Raw genomic sequence first — 19,330 nt, 5'->3', positions numbered from 1 at the left:
CTGTGCTCCATCTGTCTGGATGTGTTCACTGATCCAGTCAGCACACCATGTGGACACAACTTCTGTAAAACCTGCATCACTGAAAACTGGAATATTAATGTCCTGTGTCAGTGTCCCAACTGTAAAAAGCTTTTCTACACAAAACCTGAGCTGCAGGTCAACACTTTCATCTCTGAGATGGCTGCTCAGTTCAGACAGTCAGCTCAACAGAAAGCCAGCAGCAGCAACTCAGAGCAACAAGCTGCCAAACCAGGAGAAGTTCCCTGTGACGTCTGCACTGGAACCAAACTGAAGGCCCTGAAGTCCTGCCTGGTTTGTCTGGGTTCCTACTGTGAGACTCACCTGAAGCCTCATCTGACAATGGCAGGCCTGAAAAGACATCAGCTGATCGACCCTGTGGAGAACCTGGAAGGCAGGATGTGTACGAAGCACGATAAACTGCTGGAGCTGTTCTGTAAGACCGACCAGATGTGTGTCTGCATGCTCTGCTCTGTTTCAGACCACAAGACACATGATGTTGTTCCTCTGAAAGAAGAATATGAAGGAAAGAAGGCCGAGCTGGGGAAGACAGAGGCTGAAACTCAGCAGATGATCCAGAAGAGACGACTGAAGATTGAGGAGATCAAACGCTCAGTGGAGCTCAGTAAGGAAGATGCAGACAGAGAGATAGCAGGTGGTGTTCAGGTCTTCAGCGCTCTGAAGGAGTCTGTTGAGAGAAGCCAGGCCGAGCTCATCGACACGATCATAGAGAAGCAGAGAGAGACAGAGAAACAGGCTGAAGGCTTCATCAAAGAGCTGGAACAGGAAATCTCTGAGCTGAAGAAGAGAAGCTCTGAGGTGGAGCAGCTCTCACGCTCTGAAGACCACCTCCACCTCCTCCAAAGCCTCCCATCCCTGAACGCTGCTCCACCCACCAAGGATTGGACAGAAGTCAGCGTCCATCCACCTTCATATGAGGGGACTGTGAGGAGAGCTGTGAATCAGCTGGAGGAGACGCTCAGTGAACAGATGAAGAAGCTGCTGGAGGCCGAGCTGAAGAGGGTCCAGCAGTATGCAGTGGATGTGACCCTCGATCCTGATACAGCAAATCCCTGGCTCATTCTGTCTGATGATGGAAAACAAGTTAAACATGCTGATGTAAAGAAGAACCTCCCAGACAATCCAGAGAGATTGATTATTGTGCTATTGTCTTAGCAAAGCAGAGTTTCTCTTCAGGGAGATTTTACTACGAGGTTCAGGTTAAAGGGAAGACTAAATGGACTTTAGGAGTGGCCAGAGAATCGATCAACAGGAAGGGAAACATCACAGTGACACCTCAGGATGGTTACTGGACGATATGTTTGAGAAATGAAAGTAGGTACTTTGCTTTTGATGACCCTCCAGTCTGTCTCTGTCTGAAGTCTCGGCCTGAGAAGGTGGGGGTGTTTGTGGATTATGAGGAGGGTCTGGTCTCCTTTCATGATGTTGATGCTGCAGCTCGTATCTACTCCTTTACTGGCTGCTGCTTCACTAAGAAAGTCTATCCATACTTTAGTCCTGGTCTTAACGATGGTGGTAAAAACTCTGCCCCTCTAATCATCTCTCTTGTGACCTGTCAATCACACTGAGTAGAACAACTATTAGATTTTCTACCATTAATGTAATATATGTATATTTATTGGTCATGTAGATTGTATATTTTGATGATTTCTAATTTTTATTGTGTGTTGATGTGTTTGTTTCTGTAAATATTTGTGTTTAAAGTGTTAAGCGTTAGTGTTATTCTATTAACTGCATTACCTGCCTTCCAGACTGTTAAATCATCAGAATACAATGTCAGAAATAGGAAGCATTTATATGTTCCTTAAAGGTCTGTATGCCAAATAAAAAATGTTTTATTGTCTGACCATTGTTTCTGCAACAAGTGTTGCATACTTGCACAAATTACTGACTACATAGCTCTGTGACTTACAGTACATTAATATTTACTCATTTCACAGAGGATTTTATCCTAAACGACTTACATTTATGAACAACATACAAGCATCTTTAAAATAAGAGATCTACTATTAACAAGAGATACTAGTAAGAACAGCAATAATTCTAGTGAGAGCTATTAACACATATGACATCAATGGGATTAATTACTAGGGGAAGCTATAAGAGTTAACAAATAGTACAATCAAGAAATGTGAATTGTAATGAGATAGAAGAAGAAGAGCACAGGAAGGGCATCTTGGAGGTTAAGGGTTAGAGGTGTTATAAGAGGAAGTGTTCTCGGAAGAGATGAGATTTCATGGGAGCTTCTTAAAGTTAGAGGGACGCCCCGCTCTGATGGCTTGCAGTAGCTCGTTCTACCATTGTGGTGTCACAGATTGCTTTGTGTGTAGGGATGGCAGAGCCAGGCGGTGTTCATTGGAGGAGTGTACTGGCTGAGAAGGAACAGAAGACTTGTTATAGAGTTTAGGTAGATGGGAGCAGACCCAGTAATCACTCTGTATGCAAGCATTAGTGACCTGATTCGGTTTCTGGTGGCAATGGGTAGCCAGCGGATGTCCTTCAGTAGTCGAGTGACATTAGTCCTTTTGAGTTGATCAAAAACTAATCCCACATTTATTGCACAAGCTGAAAGATAGGAGGGAAATAGTCGAAGCAAGAGATTAACCACGGCCTGTACCAGAAGCTGGGTAGCATACTGAGTTAGGATGGGCAAAACTGGGAGACATGGCAACATGGTCCGAGAAAGACAGCTTCTCACCACCTAGGTTCGGGTGAGGAGGAGCCAATTTGTAGTTTGATGTATGGTGGATAGATTGGTTGGCAGGGATGACCAAGAGTTCAGTCTTAGAGAGGCTTAGCTGAAGGTGGAAAGGCTTCATCTTTGCTGAAATGTCAAAGAAACAGTCGGTGATCCGCGCCAAGACAGTTGGGTCATCTGGCAGAAAGGACAGGTAGAACTGTTTATCGTCTGCGTAGCAGTGGTAAGAAAAGCCATGCAAGCAAATGATCGTCCCTAGTGCTTGGTGTAAACTGAGAAGAGAAGGGCCCCTACCCCCAATCCTTGGGGCACCCCTTTGGAGAGGCACTGAGAGGAGGACAATTGCCAAGACACATTGTAAGAACACTCAGAGAGTTAGAATTCAAACCACAGGAGTGCCTAGCCCAAGATGCCCATTGCCAAGAGTGCAGATAGCAGCATGCTGTGATCTTTAGCCGATCTTAGGGTTTCTGTCACAGACAACAGAGCCGTAAAACCTTGAAATGGATCAAGGAGGCTATTCTGTGAGACTAACTCTGTGCCCGGTCTGAAGACAACCCTTTAGATAGCTTTGGATCAGAGATGGGGAGTTAGAGACTTGGACTTGAGTGCGACTTAAATCGCACACACAGTGACTTGAGACTAGACTTGAGACTCGTCCTGAAAAGACTTCAGACTCGACTCAGACTCGAGGCGCGGGACTCGTGAACAATGTTTATTTTTAAGAAACATCTGATGAGCTTGCTGTTATTCCCTCCCAAAGTTACCTATAACCTGCCTACGTAGCATCTGCTGCTTGCGGCCGCACGTGAGAGAGGACAACAAACACCGGCAGCTGCTGTGCCATTTATCATAAACTTTGGCTTTAAAACTTCATACAACAAGACCCAAACAAAGACGAGCTGAACGCAAATATGTGGTGAGTGAACATGTTTAGCTCAGTATTGGCCATCTAACGTTTGCTTGCTTCTTGCTTCAGCTACGAGCTATGGAAGGTTTGCTCTGACTGTCGTTCGTTATGAAAAGATGAACGAGTGTTTGTTTACTTGCCAAACTTGTGGTGGTCGATTAACGTAATCATTTACGTCCTGCTGGCTGCCATCATCTTAGTTATTGCTATTGGCTAGAAAGAGGTTACAGGTTTATTGTTGATCATGTAGCCTTATAGTTTTATTTAGTTATAGCCTAACATTACACTTGTTTGAGAGTCTGCAGGGTGTGTTGACTTACAGTAGTTTAAGCTGTCATTGATTGCATTGCACATTATAGTTGTGCTCTGTGAAAAACAGGTTACAGTTTATTGTTTTGAGAGTCAGGAAGATGTGTTGACTTACAGTAGTTTATAAGCTGTCATTAATTGTAGACGCATTGTACATTAGGCTACATGGTTGTGCTCTGTAAGTTAAAAACTTTTAAGATTTATTGTTGATTATGCAACGTCACAGTTTTATTGACTTACAGTATTTAATAAGCTGTCATTAATTGCATTTCACATCACATGGTTGTGCTCTGTAAAAGAAAAACAGGTTAACAGTATTCCTTATAGCTATGAAGTTTTATTAGCAACCTGGATTGAATGCAGCAGGTGATACAACATTCATTATAACCACGAGAGACTTGACTTGGACTCTAGCTCAAAGACTTGTGAGCATCTCTGCTTTGGATAGAAATGACATAAGGGAAATCGGCTGACCACCATAGCTGCAGGGACTGCAGGGGTGGGATATATAAACAGCGCCGTAAGACACAATCTACCTCCTGTAGACTGCGTGAGCTTAGAACAATGATTAGGCAAAAGGTGTGTGCAACCAGAGAACAACAACTGCGTGCGCCGGACCCGGCGCCTGCCGTCGCCTTGCTCATGTCATGGTGATGTGATTGCAGCGCCAGGTGTTGTGCCGAAGTCTGCACCTGTTAAAGTAGACTTGCCCCCCGCCACAGTTACGCTGTCATTCTGTGGGAAACACTGCTTATGATCATTGAGTTTAACATTTAAGCAACACTGAAACTGGAGGTGATGGAGCAGTGGATAAGACGCATGCCTTCAACTCCCCACTGGAGAGTCCACCATTGTGTCCCTGAACAAGACACTTAACCCTCAGCTCCAGAGGTGTGCGACCTCTGACATAAATTTGAATTGTGAGTCGCTTTGAATGAAAGCGTCAGCTAAATGAATAAATGTTAAATGATGGCAGAAAAATGTCAGTTACGCAGCTAATGAGTCATACAAAATGCAACACGGGGCTCCTAAAGTGGGTCTGCTAATTAGCTGCTGCATCCTGACAAACAACCACAAACAATGAGCAGTAATCAATATGCAATCAATCTCTCAACAATTATTGGATAGATTGTCTTGGTTCCCAGAGAATGAATATCTGCCTCAGTGGGGTTATAGATGGAGGGGTAAGTGCTGTTTTCACTGTCTCCATCCAGAATCACTCTGCCGTTCCAGGGATCATTTGTTTTCAAACCTTCATTTCACACAAATCTAAACCTTCCTGGTTAGATAAAGACCTAGGGTTGAGCCTTCAGGTTCCAGCAGCAGTGTCATTGTGGAAGAAACTGTGGATTTGCTGAGCTACAGCCTGACCCACAAATGGCTCCAGCTTGGTGTCGGCGGCGTGGCAGGGCTTCTGGATGCTATTGTGTAGGACGGCCAGAGTGTTGACCCTGCCGACTCCGGGGACCTGCTGGACCAGAGCCAGGAACAGTGGGTCCAACAGATGAGACAAACTCATCCTCCTGAAGGAGTTCATTCGGCCAGTCAAACATTATATAATATTTATCATGTTATTTCACTCTCCTTTGCAGTGTAGATCCTTTTTGGGATGTTGCAAGCGAGAGCCAACAATCTTAGGTTGCTCTGCTCCTACTAGTTCTTCATATTGTAGAACTTCACCTTTAATTCTGTCCTCGCTTCCCTGATTGTGCTTTTGACCTCGGGATTTCTGTGCTTCTTTTCTCCTGTCTTTCCTTGTTGCCTATCTTTTGTCTGCCATTGGCTCCTGGAGTGAATTTTGGAGTTTTAGCTATTTAAAATATTACATTTTCATATTATAATACATTTTTTAAAGGGAATTTTACTGGAAATCAAGGGTCACTGTTCATGATGCCACACCAATTTATGACATCATATGATCTATATGACCCTTTCCCCCCCCCAATCAGATGCTTTGCCAGTGATGAATAAGCATTTTTGGGTTATTTTGTGTGTTCCTCGTCAATAAGTTTATTGCTAACTGTGGCAGTTGTCCCAGTTTCACAACACTCACCCTACTTCAGTTATCTCTGGGGGAAATGTCACAGCAGCAGTACACGAACGCACCGCATAGTACAAATAAAAGTAGATGCCCTTTTAAGCATGTGCATTCAAACAAGTGTGCAAATTGCAGATTGTAAAAAGGATTTATTCTCACCAAGACAGGAAACCCCCCTGCCTCCCCCCTCCCAATGCACTTGCATGTTAGTACGTGCATGAAATGACCAAGTTAGCGGGAGATTCCTGGCGGCAGTGCACATATCAGAACAAAGCAGGCAGCTCAAAATGCTCCAAAATGGACATTACACCACGCCTAAAAAGCCTAACTCTGAATCTCAATTCACTTTAGGTTCTACTACAGCCACACATCAATACACGATCAAGACAGCCCGCCTACCTCGTGGCTCCGCAGACGTCAACATCGTTGTCCAAATATCAGAAAACGCTAGAGGCCCATGTGTTGACAGTGTCATGCATGAATTGCATGCACCTCCAAGTACTGCTTTTAAACGCTAGAATATCCTTTGTGGGGTTCATCGGTGATAAATGAGTCGACGTATATATATTTTTGAATGTTTATACTCGTTAATATTTTGTTACATGAAGTATCATTCATTGAGATTCAGCTAAAAGATGTGGTGATAACCGTGTTTGATCAATGAACACTGCAAAGTGCCAGAAAAGCATTATGTAGCCTACTGTCAAGACGATAAATTTAGTATTTAATTCCCCCCGTTGTGTGTGGTCCATTGTCCTGAAAAATCCCTCCCGCCGTGGAGAAACAGCAGTTTTATTTCTTTTTGATAATTGAGATTGTAGAATAATCTGTGTGTTGTGAGTGTTTTGAAAATGGTAGGCCTACATGGTTTGAGTAGTCCCGTATTGTCAACTCTAATGCTAGAGCAAACTAGAATTAAGATCCGTCTCTCCTGTCAGTAAGCTAGCTACAAGTGCTGTTTATAATAGAGTCGGTTTAGGAGTTGGTTCTCATCACTTCAGGCTAATCACTTACAGAAACGGCAGTAGCGATAATAACTAGCCTATAGGATAGCCGGAAAAATTCCCCATCAATAGTGCCCACCCATTAAAAATAATTGCCCCCCTGCTGAGCTCAGACTGATGCCGGCTCTGCCAGAGAGCTGAGCAACAGGAAGATATGGCTGAGGAATGAAAATGAGTACAAAGCTGCTGCTGGTCCTCCAGTCCGTCTCTCTCTGAAGTCTCGGCCTGAGAAGGTGGGGGTGTTTGTAGATTATGAGGAGGGTCTGGTCTCCTTTTATGACGTTGATGCTGCAGCTCTTATCTACTCCTTTACTGGCTGCCGCTTCACTGAGAAACTCTACACATACTTTAGAAGTGCTACAGCTGAATTAGGTCCACCTGGCCTTGGAGGGCAGTGCACAACTGCGTGCCCCTGAAAATGGGAAGTCCACAATTTATAAATTAAGGTGGTGTATAAAATAGATGCAAGTATGTGCAAGTAGAAAGGCAAGTGGGAATGTGATACAAACACAACTCAGACAGAATTTACCTGAAATTCAATGTGAATTCCAACTCAACTTCTTGGTGGTTGTTGTGAACCTCAGGGGGCAACTCCCAAAAGGGAAGCGAGCAACAAGGGTCCTTTTCAAAGGTAACTAAGGTATCACACAAAACAACGCAAAAGTAGTGAAAGCAAACTAGCAAACAAGCACACGGTGCAAACAAAAACAGTAAATCACTTATCCACGGGACTCCCACTGTTGTCACTGCTGGTTACGGTCTCTGCCAACTGCCACAGGCTCGCCGCAGACTCCAAACGCTCAGCGACACGGTCTCTTTTGTTGTAGACCACCATACTCTCAACAACAGCAGCTTCCTTCACCAGAACTTATACTCTCCACTGATTAGGAGAGTGGAATCAGCCGCGCTCCTCAGGTTGCTGCTGCAGCATTGGGGGCGGGGCAAGGTGCTGCTGGTGGCAGAGAGGGAAAACACACAAGCACAACATCCCATATCCACATAAACGGCCCACGGGGTCGTGACAGTTTGAATAATACCTATTCAAACAACAAACACCGGCTGGCCATAGTTCACTCACTGTAGAATATATGCAAGTTTCTCTTGGCAGTCCTAATGAATTCATTCGTGTGCCAGTTTTTGGTATTCAAGTCAAAAGAACATTTTCACGACGACACCTCAGGATGACCTAAAGAAACCACTTGGATTCTCAAGGTAGTTCAATTGGAAAACATAAACAACGGCAAACAAAATCAACAGCATATCTATCCAAGGTCTGCGAGACATTAAGTAAGTAAGTTTCCCTTAATAATGGTATGATGACCAAATTCTGGAGATGTGTCGGTCCGTAGCCCTCTCCACAGAATTAGGGACAAATTCAAGTCAGGTACCTATCAGGTGCAGCTACCTGGCTGCAAAAATGACAAAGCAGGTCTTCCATCAAGTGTGAGCAATAAGCAAAAGGCAGACTTGCTTGCCGTTCCTTACATCCAAAAAGCTTGAGAGTGTTTGGCCCGATCCCAATGTCCCCCCTCACGGACTCACAGACTCTGAGGCGCGTTCCCGGGAAGTCCGTGAGGGCTCAGGGCCATCCCACTGTCAAATCATCAAGTGCGCGAGGGCTCTCTCGCCGACATTAGACTTTTGGTAAGTCCGCATTTCTGCAGACTTTGGCTGAGGGAATTGCCCCCAGTTCATAGCGGTATGACGTGAAACACGGGGGTTACCCATAGACTGTATGGGGTTACCAGGGGAAGCCCGCAAGCGAGAGAAATATCACGGCAAATCTGCGTTATTGGTGAAGAAGAAAACAGTAAACAAACATCGACACCAACGCTGATGTCAAAATGGTTGAAAGTTCTCTTAACTTAAGATGCTGCACAGAACACATGAAGTCAGAGGAAAGCAGTCACCTCGTTACACATTGAGTTTATTCAACTATTTATTATTAAATAAAATATCATGCCAACAATAAACATAAATGGCTCCTATAAAAACAGTTGTGAAAAAATGGGTCGCTCTCAAGAGCTCAGTGAATTGTGAATTGAAGCGTGGTACTGTGATAGACTGCCACCTGTGCAATAAGTCCATTTGTGAAATTTCCTCACTACTTAAACATAATACAGAACAGAAACTCAGTCATGAAGAGGTAGGCCACATAAAATCACAGATCAGTGCATGTGCAGAAGCCACCAACTTTCTGCAGAGTCAATAGCTACAGCCCTCCAAACATCGTGTGGCCTTCAGATTAGCTCAGGAACAGTGCGTAGAGAGCTTCATGGAATGGGTTTCCACGGCCAATCAGCTGCATCCAAGCCTTACATCACCAAGTGCAATGCAAAGCGTCGGCTGAAGTGGTGTAAAGCACGCCGCCACTGGACTCTAGAGCAGAGGAGACGTGTTCACTGTTACAAATCACGCTTCTCTGTCTGGCAATCCGAAGGGCGAGTCTGGGTTTGGCGGTTGCCAAGAGAACGGTACTTACCTGACTGCATTGTGCCAAGTGTAAAGTTTGGTGGAGGGGGGATTATGGTGTGGGGTGGTATTTTCAAAACATTTTGGACAATTTCATGCTCCCAACTTTGTGTAAACAGTTTGGAGATGGCCCCTTCCTGTTCCAACATGACTGCGCACCAGAGCACAAAGCAGGTCCATAAAGACCTGGATGAGTTTGGTTGAACACCTTTGGGATGAACTGGAGCGGAGACTGCGAGCCAGGCATTCTCGTACAACATCTGCGCCTGACCTCCCAGATGCGCTTCTACAAGAATTCCAATGAACACAATCCTAAAAGCTGATTACCAGTTTTAGAACAGTATTTTGATGTTTTTTAAATGGAAAATCTAGTGTTTGCAGGTGTTGTATCATATTTTTAGATTAAACATTGATTACATTTATAAGATATTTATGTCAAATGATATAATAAAACTTAACTAGTCTGATTATTTGTATTTTAGCAGTGTTCAACTTTAATTATAGGTAATTGAATGGTTTTTACAGGTCTCTATGTTCTTCAATACACATTAAACGCCCTAAAATTACACAAATGTTTTTGTAAAATGAAAGTTACAAACTGTATTGTCATTATGGAATATTACCGTGCCTCTAAAAGTTAGTTATTTTACTATATTTTTCTGCCACAATATTCCCGTTTTTTCACCTTTTTTTAAACAGTGTATGTGACTGTACGGATCCCCCCTAGTCCCACTTTGTCGAAAAAATAAAATTATAATTTTCTCGTGGCCTCAAGATAAGTGTATATAAAAAGGCACAATGGAGCAGCTTTTCTCCCCAAAGCAGTGCACAGGGCCTGCTCCAGCTACCACCTCCTTCAAGCGCTCCTTAGTGATAAGGATAGATTTACTTTTATATAAACTTAGGGGTGAGTTATGCTATGGGAACGGCAGCGCCAACATCGTAGCTGCCCTGAGGAGGGGAAAGAGAGCGGGATCAGAGCTATGTTGGCCCAGCTTGGACCTAAGGCTGCTCCTAAACCTCTGGTCTGGACAAAATGGGACTCGGGTTGGCCAAGAAACGAAAATCAGAGACTGCTGTGCTCAAATGTTTACAGAGACTTGCTTATTAACATCCTGGATCAAGCAGTCCATGCGCAGTTTTCAAGCTGTGAGGATAACGGCCACATTATCATCTTGCTGCTGTTTACATTCACTTAAAATCCGCGAGGGAGTCCTGCTGAAACAGGCGTTTCTCCAGGCTGGTTTCTCTCTCTCTCTCTCACTGCTACACCGGGTAGAAAAGGAATTTGCTCAGAAAGTTAGGCCTATACTGAAAAGCAAGCAGGCTGTACAACCAACTATGATTTGATCTCATCTCCCTTTCAGCATTCTGGACAGCGCCGTTGTTCCTAAGGACTTCACAATTTCACAGCACAAATGTGGAGTTTAGGGTAATAACATGGCAGAATATTTTACCAAACAGCGTATAGGCCTTCTTGCCAGCATATGGTGCACTTTATAATCTCAAAGATTATCCGAGATTCGTTTTCCTAAAATGCTATGTATATAAATAAATGTATGTTGTTTCATTTTATTTTTAAATGTTACTATATTTGAATATAAGTTTAATAATCTGTTAAATTCTGTGTATGACATGAAGCTAGGTGCGAACTATGGGGGAGCTTGGTTCCTCTTAAGAAATGAGCTCCCCTAAACATGATTTGTGATATTTGGGGGGGTCTCTTGACATTATGTTAACTCTGTATCATAGATGCTTAAAATCAGGAGTTTCTGGCTTTATCCAGCCAAAGAGAGCGATCACCGACAGTCCGCAGTGCAGTGTTATCAAACATTTAGATAATCAGGGAAATACCTACTGAATTTCAGAGTTGGTTGTAGGCTGCTGCTAATGTAACTCAATCCAGCAACAGAAAGCAGCTTATATCAGCCTTTCACGAGCTGGCAGAAATACTTCCATTAATGGCGTATTAAAGCCCATTTAGTCTGCGGAACAAATGTAGACACTGTACATCTACTGGTTCTGATATTTTAACAGAACCCTCTCTTTGCGCATAGCATGACTTTCATTTTATATCTTCTCTATAACTCATTTTGCTCTTTGTTAAATGCCCGACGTTGGACTTATGGCCTATAAGATAAAATGTCTCCACTGAAAGTGATTTTAGCTTTCACTCAGCCGTCACTTAGCAGAAAACAATAATTAAAAATAAGCATGTAATTCAATACATTTATTTCTTTTCTGTGAAGTTAACTAAAGTAATTACTCATTTCTAACGATCATTGACCTCCGCTCTCTGTCCATGGTGCTGAAATATGCTACAATAGACGATGAGAGGCATTTTCACTGCGCTTTCTAAGTCACGGATCACATGCAAACATTAGTCTTTGAGAATGTGAGCAAAGCTACACGCCTGTTAAAACAGTTTTCAATAGCATAGTAGGTCCGTGACATCGTGTCACATTAGCCTACCATTCCTTGGCTTATGCTGAAACAAGGTAGGCCTACATGTGGAAAACGTTGTTTTGATACGTCTTTAGCAAGGATCTGAAAGTGTCAGGAGTCCGAGGCATTTCTTATTTCAGCAGGTAAAGTGTTCCAAAGATCAGGAGCAGCTACTGAGAATTCCTCGGTCACCGTTAGTTTCTAGCCTGGACTTGTGCTAACTTGTCAAACGTTTGAGCTCAATCGTGTAACAAAGGAAACAAAATGTGTCCATACACAGATAAACACATTAAACAGAATGAGCTCCAGTCACCAGGTTTCTTCCGACCCAACTCATGGATAACGAGCTCTGTGGCCCACATGTAGGTTTCATTCCGCAAGCATGGGCAATCCTAAACGCAACAATTACACACAATGTGGAGTTTAATACATAGGCCTACATCGTACAGCACTAAACCAACGCATTGGTATATTGTGCATAATAACTTACAAGAACATAACTCATTATGTTCTCACCAAAATAGCTTGTTTACTTCCTGTATTTTCCAGTTCCCCACGCTGCTGTTTGAGCCAGGAATGCTGTCTAAATTTAACATCTGCAGCAGTCCAACTAAAGCAGAACGTAGTATTTACAGAGGTTTAATTACCTAAATGTCCCGTTTCTTTAAGCTATTTCTTACTTACTTACAGATATTTAACTGTAAATAGCCGGGATATCAGGTGCTGAGCCAGCAGTGAGAGATTTATGTTTGCAAAGGTAGGCTATGTGTGCGTGGGTGGTCAAATAAAGAACTGTTGCAGCAAACCCTCTCCAGTATTGAGTTTGATGAAGCAGCTATCTCTGGGCTACACCTGCTACATTTGCATTACATATTAGCCTATACAGTGCATCATCCGGAAAGTAGGCTATTCACAGCGCTTCACTTTTTCCACAATTTGTTATATTACAGCCTTAAATTCCAAATTCTACAAACAATAGCCCATAATGACTATGTGAAAGAAGTTTGTTTGAAATCTTTACAAATGTATTAAAAATAAACAAAAATAACTGACTAGCCTATTTGATTAACTATTATTCAAACTTTATGGTTATGGCAGTAGCAGAGGGTTCTGGGATCGCCCTCTCGGCGCTGCCATTGCTGTAGCATAACTCACCCAGAAGTTAAATTAAAAGTTAATCAAATAGTCTCTATCCATAGTTATCACCAAAGGAGTGCTTGAAGTAGGTGGTAGCTGGAGCAGGCCCTGTGCTCTGCTTTGGGGAGAAAAGCTGCTCCATTGTGCAGGCTCCTTTTATATACACTTATCCTGTGAATCCATATGTTCACATGCTGAGGCCTCCCTAAATTAATGGATCAAGATCTGAATTGGAACTAAGGATTAACGGTTATTTCATGTAAACTCATTATCATAACTGCAAAGCCCATGTTCATCCTTTAATGCAATATGTTTTCTTTGTTTTTGTTGTTAATGTGGAGTTGAGAAACTGAGGGAGCTTTCCTTATGGGGAAACATTTGGCCGCCCAAATGTTCATTGCACAATGAAAAATGATGTGATACTTGTTTTTGTGAACTCAAGTGGACCTAAGAAGAAAGTATCGAGGAGCGGCGCAGTTTAGAAGTCGGCCATGTTGCCTACGTGGCTGTAGTTTTTAGGGGTTTATATTAGGGAAAAGAAGGAGAAGCCTTCAGACATTATTTCAGAGGGTGGAGGGAAAAACATCTCTGACCAAATTGGAATAAGAATTAAATACCATTGAACATCAATATAATCTTAAGTCTTAATGTTCACTAATTTTGTATAACTTTCAGCCAATTCGAGTGACTTTGGGGTTTCCTGAGGAATCTTTAGGATTTTCTAGGTTCTGAAAAGCAGGATAAAACTCTCCTTTAAATTGACATTAACAAAATGGAACTTATCTCCACTTCTATTTTATTATTTTCTTTAATTATAACATCATGTAATCACTATAATAATTGTCCTTTTGATATATTTTGCACTTTTTGTATGTTTTTCAATAAATTATTGAAAATTGAGAAGCAGACTATTGATTTGTGCCTCTCGTTTAATGTTGTGATGACATTCGGGGAAAGAAAAAAAGGACACAACAATAGCTTTGGATAGAAATGGTATGAGTGAAACCGACTGATAGTTCTCTGCCTGAGTAGGATTGAGGGAGGGCTTTTTGATTAGGGGCGTAACCCGAGCCCTTTTGAAAGAGGTTGGGAACACATGAGAAGGACTAATGATTACAAAGTTCTAAATATGAACATTTAAACAACACTGGAACTAAATAATGTATGTGAAAAATGTCACTTATGCAGTGTTTCTTTACTTTTGCCCTGTAATGTGATCAGAAATCTGTCAAATAAAGAAAATATTGTAAACTGCAAAGTGAAAAACTGTAAAGGGAAATTACAGGCTAAGCCTTGAGCTGAACACTGGAGTGTTTGTGGGATTGTAAAGGAAGTGTGCTGATCAAAAGATAAAGTATGTTCTTATTTGCACTGACCTCTTTGTTATGTTGTCTATTTATAGTTGCATGTTATTTTGGCTGCTGTATACTTCCACTGTAGCGAAAAGAACAAACCAAAAAAATGAAAAGCCATCCTATTCCAAAGCTCTGCCAAAGTATTTCCCAAGAAGGAAATAAAACCTGACTTCCAGAGCTGCACTGGGAGGAGCAGCAATAGTGAAAGATGAGAGCTGCAATGTCAAATTTCCTCAAATGAAAGTCAAAGTTTGTCTGGAGCTGTGGTCAAGACTTTTTCTCTCTAAAGAAACATTCAACTGAATCCATCAGCTTTTTCTCAACAGACAGGCAGAATCTGATTGTTTAAATCTGATGTTTAAATGAAGATCTCCATGTTATCAAACTGACTGTCGCATAATTTTTTTGCACTTTCATCTCTGAGATGGCTGCTCAGTTCAGACAGTCAGCTCAACAGAAAGCCAGCAGCAGCAGCTCAGAGCAACAAGCTGCCAAACCAGGAGAAGTTCCCTGTGACGTCTGCACTGGAACCAAACTGAAGGCCCTGAAGTCCTGCATGGTGTGTCTGGTCTCCTACTGTGAGACTCACCTGAAGCCTCATCTGACAATGGCAGGCCTGAAAAGACATCAGCTGATCGACACTGTGGAGAACCTGGAAGGCAGGATGTGTACGAAGCACGATAAACTGCTGGAGCTGTTCTGTAAGACCGACCAGATGTGTGTCTGCATGCTCTGCTCTGTTTCAGACCACAAGACACATGATGTTGTTCCTCTGAAAGAAGAATATGAAGGAAAGAAGGCCGAGCTGGGGAAGACAGAGGCTGAAACTCAGCAGATGATCCAGAAGAGACGACTGAAGATTGAGGAGATCAAAACGCTCAGTGGAGCTCAGTAAGGAAGATGCAGACAGAGAGATAGCAGGTGGTGTTCAGGTCTTCAGCGCTCTGAAGGAGTCTGTTGAGAGAAGCCAGGCCGAGCTCATACACGATCAAAGAGAAGCAGAGAAAGACAGAGAAACAGGCTGAAGGCTTCATCAAAGAGCTGGAACAGGAAATCTCTGAGCTGAAGAAGAGAAGCTCTGAGGTGGAGCAGCTCTCACGCTCTGAAGACCACCTCCACCTCCTCCAAAGCCTCCCGTCCCTGAACGCTGCTCCACCCACCAAGGACTGGACAGAAGTCAGCGTCCGTCCACCTTCATATGAGGGGACTGTGAGGAGAGCTGTGAATCAGCTGGAGGAGACGCTCAGTGAACAGATGAAGAAGCTGCTGGAGGCCGAGCTGAAGAGGGTCCAGCAGTATGCAGTGGATGTGACCCTCGATCCTGATACAGCAAATCCCAACCTCATCCTGTCTGATGATGGAAAACAAGTTAAACATGCTGATGTAAAGAAGAATCTCCCAGACAATCCAGAGAGATTTGATATTTGTGTTCATGTCTTAGCAAAGCAGAGTTTCTCTTCAGGAAGATTTTACTGCGAGGTTCAGGTTAAAGGGAAGACTGAGTGGGGTTTAGGAGTGGCCAGAGAGTCGATCAACAGGAAGGGAAACATCACACGGATTCCTCAAGATGGTTACTGGACGATATGGTTGAGGAATAAAAACGAGTACAAAGCTGCTGCGACCTCCAGTCCGTCTCTCTCTGAAGTCTCAGCTGAGAAGGTGGGGGTGTTTGTGGATTATGAGGAGGGCTGGTCTCCTTTCAATTCAATTCAATTCAATTTATTTATATAGCCAAATCACAACAACAGTTATCTCACAGCGCTTTTCATAAAAGAGCAGGTCTAGACCGTACTCTATGATGCTATTTACAGAAGCCCAACAGTTCCCAGAGCAAGCACTAGGCGACAGAGGCAAAGAAAAACTTCCTTTTAAGAGGCAGAAACCTCGAGCAGAAACATGGCTCAGGGTGGGCGGCCATCTGCCTCGACCGGTTGGGGTGAAGTAGAGAGAGAAAGAGGGAGAGAGAGAGAGAGAGAGGGCAGGAGAGGAACAGAGAGAAAAAGAGAGGGATGGAAGGGGAGGGAGGCAGCCTACACAATATCCACACAGAGGTACAGACAGTAAAGGTGATGTTGCTATAGACTAAATGAAAAATGGTACAGAGATTTATAGTAGTGTTAATGGTAACAGTCGTAATCTTAATGATTATAATAACAATAATAACAATAGGACTAGTAACAATAGTCGTTGCAGCAGAGGGTGTCGAGCAGGAACAGGGGGCGCAGGTGACCTGCAACCACAGATCCAGACTCCACAGTCCAGAGCCAGAAAACACCTGCAGGAAGTGATAGGAGGAGAGAGGAGAGGGACGAGAAAGCACAAGACTACCGTTGTGTTAGTAACATGCAATAATGGGATGAGGTTGCATACAGAGGGAGAGAAAGTAGAGGAGAGAGGAGCTCAGTGCATCATGGGAAATCCCCTGGCAGTCTAGGCCTATAGCAGCATAACTAAGGGATGGTTCAGGACTCACCTGAGCCAGCCCTAACTATAAGCTTTATCAAAGAGGAAAGTCTTAAGCCTACTCTTAAATGTGGAGATGGTGTCTGCCTCCTGAACCCAACTGGAACCTGGTTCCACAGGAGAGCTTGATAGCTGAACGCTCTGGCTCCTAGTCTACTTTTGGAGACTCTAGGACCCACAAGTAACCCTGCATTCTGGAGCACAGTGCTCTGATGGGGTAGTAAGGTACTATGAGCTCTTTAAGATAATGGCCTGACCATTAAGAGCTTTGTAGGTAAGAAGAATTTTTATTGGATTTTACTGGAAGCCAATGCAAGAAGCTAAAACAGGAGAAATGATCTCTTTTCCTGGTTCCTGTCAGAACACGTGCTGCAGCATTCTGGATCAGCTGAAGACTTTTTCGAGCAGCCTGATAATAAGGAATTGCAGTAATCCAGTCTAGAAGTAACAAATGCATGGACTAGTTTTTCTGCATAATTTTTAGACAGGATGTTCCTGATTTTTGCAATATTACGTAGGTGAAAAAAGGCTGTCCTTGAAATTTGCTTAATGTGAGACTTAAACGACATGTCTGATCAAAGATAATCCAAGATTCCTCACAGTGGTGCTGGAGGCCAGGCGATGCCATCAGGGAAACTATATCTTTAGATAATGCGTCACGGAGGTGCTTAGGCCCCAGAACAATAACTTCAGTTTTATCTGAGTTTAACATTAGAAAATTACAGGTCATCCAGGTTTTAACATCCTAAGGCACATTTGAAGTTTAGCTAACTGATGAGTTTCATCTGGTTTGATTGATAGATTAACTGAGTATCATCTGCATAACAATGAAAATTTATGGAATATTTCCTGATAATATTGCCAAGAGGAGCATATATAAAGTGAAGAGGATTGGTCCGAGGACAAAAGGATGTCTTATGAACATGGCTCATGAGTCGTAACTACTGAGAGCTATGGGAATACTTGGCTCAATAGCTGTGACTCTCAGCCTGGCTACAGTGCTGAAAAGAAACCTGGGGTCGTTCCTATTTTCCTCTATTAATGACGAGTAGTATGCTGCTCTGGCATTACGGAGGACCTTCCTATAAGTTTTAAGACTATCTTGCCAAATTAAACGAGAATTTTCCAGTGCCCAATTCCTCTTTCCGCGATATTTGCTTTAATTGCGAGTTTCAGTATTATCCATGGAGCTAACCAACTTTGTTTTATTATTTTCTTTTTTAGAGGGCTACAGAGTCGAGTGTCATTCGCAGCGAGCCTGCAGCACTATCAACAAGATGATCGATTTGGGAGGGACTGAAATTAGCATAGGAATCCTGTTACTTTGTGACTTGATAATGATTTAGAGCTGATGGAATCGCATCCTTAAATTTAGCTACAGCACTATCAGACAGACATCTTGTATAGAAATTTTTGCCCAATGGCGAGTAGTTCAGCAATACAAACTCAAAAGTTATCAAACAGTGGTCGGATAAAGAGGGATTCTGTGGGAACACCACTAAATGTTCAATTTCAATACCATACACCAAAACAAGGTCGAGGGTGTGGTTAAAACAGTGAGTCGGTTCATGAACACTCTGAGAGAAGCCGATGGAATCTAACAAGAGATAAACACAGTACTGAAGCTGTCATTCTCAACATCCACATGAATATTGAAAATCCCCTACAATAATAACTTTGTCCGTTTTAAGGACTAAAGTTGACAAAAACTCTGCAAATTCAGATAAGAATTCAGAACGGGCCAGGTGCTCGGTACACTATAACAAAAAGAATTGGTTGCAGTGATTTCCAACTTGGGTGCGAAAGACCAAGAACAAGCTTTCAAATGAGTTATAGTTTAGTTTAGGTTTAGAGCTGATTAGTAGGCTAGAGTGGAAGATAGCTGCAACTCCACCTCCGGCCTGTGCCTCGAGGAATGTGAGTATTAATATGACTGGGAGGGGTGGATTCATTTAGGCTAACATATTCTCCATCACCCAGCCAGGTTTCAGTAAGACCAAATAAATCAATATCATAATCTGATATTAGTTCATTTACTAGTACAGCTTTAGAAGAGAGAGATCTGATGTTTAAGAGTCCACATTAACTCTCCTATTTTTGCACTATTGCTCTGTGGTTTTAATTTTGAGGTTTTTATGCACAGCTCCTCTTCTGTTTACCTTTTTAAATAATTTAAATGGTCGGGGGGCAGACACCGTCACTATAGGATTTTCACTAAGTAACTCCTGAAATGGAGGAGCAGAGAAGTGTGTTAAACTGCGACTCTGCCTCCTGGTCTCAACTCTGGGTTGTCATGGATTTGGTCCACTAATAAACTTGGCCAGATTTCTAGAAATGAGAGCTGCTCCTTCCCAAGTGGGATGGATGCCGTCTCTCCGGATCAGACCAGTCTTCCCCAGAAAGTCTGCCAATGATCAACAAAGCCCACATCTTTGCTGGACACCACCTCGACAACCAGCG

The 19,330-nt window shown here is 42.9% G+C and overlaps 1 pseudogene; it reads left to right on the top strand.

Annotated features, from left to right (window-relative positions):
* LOC119894069 overlaps positions 1-1,886 on the top strand; it is a 10,393-nt pseudogene extending 8,507 nt beyond the window's left edge.
* Positions 1,887-19,330: the final 17,444 nt, after the last annotated feature.

Source organism: Micropterus salmoides, unplaced genomic scaffold (assembly GCF_014851395.1).
Source record: "Micropterus salmoides isolate LMB-PRFRI ecotype aquatic unplaced genomic scaffold, ASM1485139v1 Ms_hic_scaffold_8, whole genome shotgun sequence".
Classification (NCBI taxonomy): Eukaryota; Metazoa; Chordata; class Actinopteri; order Centrarchiformes; family Centrarchidae; genus Micropterus; species Micropterus salmoides.
Note: the sequence above shows the minus strand (reverse complement) of the source record. Positions and strands in the feature narration are given on the sequence as shown.